The following is a 4761-nucleotide window of genomic DNA, read 5'->3' as shown; positions in this document are numbered from 1 at the left end:
GAGGAGTAAAGGTTCAGACTCCTTTGAGACCTCTGCAACTATGGGACAACAGAGAAATGCCACAATGAGGTGGTTGACAAAACACCACTGCTTCACTGTCTCTATTTTCTCACATTCGCACTGGAATCTGAGTTATTCGGCCTGGATGTAGGTCAGTAAATAAGGATGTGGCTACCCTCCCTTAGATGGCATGTGGTGCAGGAATCTAGTAGCTACCCTAGGCTATCACTTTTGTATTAATCAAAAATTGGAACTCCTTAATCTTGCTTCAGTACTCTGAGAAGTAAAGGTGTGGAGCACAACAGTATTAGCCATTGAGGACGCTAATTGGATGCCCAGATATGCGACATTCTTGGAAATCCTGATAGAGAAAGATTTGTTACAGGGCAGAAGTGGGAGGGGCTGGGCCCAACGGCTCAGAAAGCCAGCGCTGGGATGAGCGAAGGAGTGAGCTAAGGACAAAAGGGGCGGCTTAATTTGTACCGGGGTGTTCAGGAACGCTTGCTCTAAAAATAGAGAAAACAGATATGTGAGCCGTGGAAACTGAGACTGAAAGTTTAACAGATTTATTAAGAAGATGCAACTTCTAGACGTTTTAACACAAAGGCATAAAAATCATAGTTCTGTGTCCAGGACTCCGCATTCTCAGATAGCCTCGTGGACCAGATATCATTTACAGAATGACAGTTTCCTGACAGTGAGAGAGTAAGTCTAAACCTTAACACACATTTATCATTTGTGACAAAATTCATTCAAAAAGGCAAAGTACATATTATTTGAGAATACTCACATCTGCCTATAAGTGAGAAATCCTGCAATTACAAGTTTAACACTTCAAATGTAATAAAGGAAAAAACCAAGGTTAGGAGAGTATATAGCAAATGCAACATTTCATAAGACAGAATATAAAATAAAGCAGCAAGTTTAAAGTATATGTACAAATACAAGGGTTCTTAACCCCTTCGAGGCTGATGACGAGCTGGGCTCGTCATGGTGTAGCCTCCTCAAACACTGATGACGAGCCCAGCTCGTCATGAACAATGGGTTTTTTAAAAAGTCAGCATACCAGCAGAATAAGCGCAGCGCGCATGTGGTTAAGTAACCCTTTGGAAGAACTCACTTACGAGGAGTAATTCAAAGAGGTCTTTGTGAACCTCCTTTTTATATGTTTTAAGGCGGTGAGAAGTCTATGGTAACGTCATCTCACGCCATCCCATGCCACGTACCCTATTTGCGTCATTTACGGCCTACTCTGCCCTTTTCTCATCCTATACGTTCAAAATTCAGCCCTTCCTGGAACCGTGGCACTTATACTGGACTAAAGGTCATGCCTTATTGACTTGAAGTTTATCGTAAATTTGCTTTGGTTAACAGAAAAGCGTTTTTACTGCAAAAAGGGATTATATTTAGGTGTGTATGTACCAATCTGTACAACCTGTTGCCACATCCATTACTCCAGCTTGTCATAGCTGAATGGTGACGTTCTCCTTTTCTCATACACAGTTTGAAGATGTGGCCCTCTGCGTGTTGAAAGAATATGGTGGAAGTTGACCTTTAGCACACAAGCTGGGTGGGGGCTCTAAAACAGGACGAGAAGCCTCGCAGACAGTGGGGCTGGGTGAAGTCTTGATCAGACCTGCTTTCTGCTTTCTTAACAGAAAATGGCAGTACTCTGGCCAAGCTAACCAAGGCCTATACTTTTGAACAGTAGGGCATACACAGGGGTTCATGCTAGCTAAGTGATAAGAATGTCCCAGGATATTTATACAGTAAAATCTTTCCCTCTCTCATGCCCCCTTCTTGTTCATATTATTGAACAACATTGAACACCATTCGATCCGCATGTTTAGCTGGTGCTGGGGGTAGTGGCCATGGTGAGTCATAAAGGACCGGCTCTTCGGAGCTTTTGTTCAGGGCAGCTCCTAAGTCCTCATGTGAACTCCTCCTAATTTGTCACACATTGTCTCATAAGGATATACCAAGTCTCTCCCTGAGGGAAGTGGTGGGCCACTATGTACCTGGGCCTGGTAGTTACTATCCAGAGGAACCTGTAATGTGCGAGAGTCAGGGAAGGTAAGTTCTACTATGTTTAACATTGCTAACTCCTCCCCGTCCCCTTGTCCCGTGCGTATTCCTGTGTATTCTCCTGAGTCTTCATAGTTCATCTCAACTACCTTAGACCTCAATCTCTTAACACAATACAGCATAATCTGTGTTCCAAAATATAACAGCAACAACACGCTTAATATTGGCATTAAAAATGTCAGTACTGCAGACAGCCATGAAGGCATCCAGTCCAAATTGAACCAAATAGCAAAAAGTTCTGCTTTTGCACCTCCCTCCTCAGGCATCTGTCTCTCCAAATTGTCCAAGTCCCTGATAGCCTTTGTAAGTGTTCCATTGTACGCATCATTGGCTAATATGAAGGCACAGCAGGATGACTTTCCCACTTTGGCGCATCCACCACTATTCATCGCAGTTAACTGGTCTAGAACATAGCGGTGTTCCAGAACCATGAGTCTCAAAGCTTGTAGGTCTTCTTTCACGGCGTTGAACCCATCACGGGTGTTGTTGACAAGCTGCATCAGCTCGTACCTGGTCACTTGGAGCCAGCGAGCATTGGCTTTTGTCTGGAACAGGGGGATAATGCCCCCGAAGAAAAGTTCAGCATCGTTGAAAAGGCGAAATTCTTGTGGAATCTCATGAAAAGTGTCATCTGAGAAATACTTCTTGACTTCCCTTTTTTGGTGGTGGAGCAGGGTGACATTACTTGTCATCTGGTGGGTATGAATGTTGGAAATGTTCGCTGCTGGAACAACCAGATGCAGTTCATGCATCGTGACGATGGAACAAAGTCCTTGCCAGTGGGGAGGCAGCTGCGGGTAGATGTGTTCTCCGCAGAGCCAATAGATGTCCATGAGGCTGGAGGTGCCGTACTTAAGGTCCGAATTAAAACTAGTGCTGTTGCAATTAGTATTTCGACCCACAGGAACTGTTCCATTACCTAGGAAGCAAAGGAGAGGAGACTTTAGCTTGTATGCTCTTTTTTCGGTTTGTATGGTGTACACTCATTGAAAGTATATCTTCTAGTTTCCTGTGCCCATATCTCAGCACACTCCTTCTCAATATCCTCATTGAAATAATGTTTGTGCTCTTGTCCTACAATTGGGCTACCTAAGGACGCTGCCTTACATGTTAAGTCATTTGGGCCATTCCACTTGCTGTTGAAATAAATATTGGCCTTCAGGTGCAGAATTGGTCTCCACTGACAAGGGCATTTGTCATGTGTATGGTTAGCTTGTTGATGTTCGGGTGAGTGGCATTTCGATGGGGGCGTTGGGAAGGTGAAGTACCCTAGTATCCTAAAGTGATTTTCCCAAACCTACATTATGTCGGCAGGCACTTTCATATCACGGTAAACTTTCATTCTCCTTTCAAACTCCAATGGGCTAGTTACAACTGTGAATGTAACATACTTGTCATCCCACTCTGTGGCGTTTACAAATGCATCATCTATTTTGGCTGAGTGGAGCTGTATCTGACCATGTATGCGGCAAAGAAACAGGTGTAGGAGGCATTTGGCTGTGGGCGGTGGGACTTCTTTGGGAAAGAGCAATTTATCTGCGCCTACAGCGTGAGGAATGTGTGAACATACAAAGCAGGACTCATTTGTGACTTTTCTTCCAATCTCCCTCATGTCCCTGTACCACATGTTGTCTAATAGAGAGTTTGTGAATCCCATTGTCCTCTGGTGTCTTACTAGGGCGCTGGGAGTGGAAATCAGGCATATAGTGCTGGTCGAAGGTGTAAACAACTGTATATTGGAGACTACTGACCCAGTCTGAAATTTGCGCAGCCTGTTCGTTCTTACATTGGGTACGTGAAGTATATCTGACTTGTACTTCCTCGCAACCTATTTTATCTCTGACACTTTGTTTATATTGGTGGAAACGTTTAGGTGTACCTGTCATAGGGGGATTCAGGGTGAGATCAGGTACCATGTCCCGTTCTGTGGGGTCAACATGGGGTATGGAAGGCATCGAGGGGGGTGGTACATGGGTGTCATAACTATTGCTGGTGCTTATCCCATTTTGCTTGTTACCAGGAAGTGTCTTGAACATGGGGTGCCCTGTTGTGGCAGCAGATCTAACATTGCTAGTAGCTTCTCTCTCTCTCTCTCTGATCTCACTGTAAACCAGTGGAATACAGCTATTGAAACAACAAACATAACAAAGAAAATAATGGCGCATGTACATATCTTTTTCAGTGAAAACTTGACATGGGAGGTGGGTCTGTTGCTGCTTCTCAGTCCGTAGGCCATCATATGATCTCCATATTTTGTTCCTGGATAGTCCGTTGCAACATGATGTCTTTCTCTCGGTCAATGTTCAGATCTCGGACGGTGCCGGGTGGATCCTCACGTGGCTTTGATGAATCCATTCCTTTTTTGGCTATTCGGACAGCTGTGGGTGAAAAAGCCAATTTGCAAGGTTCATTGAATTTGAGGTCTCTCCACTTCCAGACTGCTTCCTTTACAAAGATGTGTGTCCCAAGGCAGATAGGCGGAAGTTCATTAGAAATAGGACCCTTGTTCTTGTCTTTCATATCTGAATGGAAAAGAACTTGAAGCACGAATTAGGGCACATAAATGAACAAACAATTCATCTTTCACAATATCAGAAGAAAGCTCAGCGTCTTGTTTAGGTCTGGTGGAGAGAACAACCACATTCATTGATCTGTCAGTGACAAGCTGGTGAGGTG

The 4761-nt window shown here is 44.2% G+C and overlaps 1 pseudogene; it reads right to left on the bottom strand.

Moving 5' to 3' along the window:
- Nucleotides 1-1922: 1922 nt before the first annotated feature.
- On the bottom strand, nucleotides 1923-3712 carry LOC147733031 (uncharacterized; annotated as a pseudogene).
- Between the last annotated feature and the right edge of the window lie 1049 nt (nucleotides 3713-4761).

Source organism: Lissotriton vulgaris, chromosome 2_1, assembly GCF_964263255.1.
Source record: "Lissotriton vulgaris chromosome 2_1, aLisVul1.2, whole genome shotgun sequence".
Lineage (NCBI taxonomy): Eukaryota > Metazoa > Chordata > Amphibia > Caudata > Salamandridae > Lissotriton > Lissotriton vulgaris.
The sequence above is the reverse complement of the archived record's forward strand: the minus strand, read 5'-3'. Positions and strand labels throughout refer to the sequence as shown.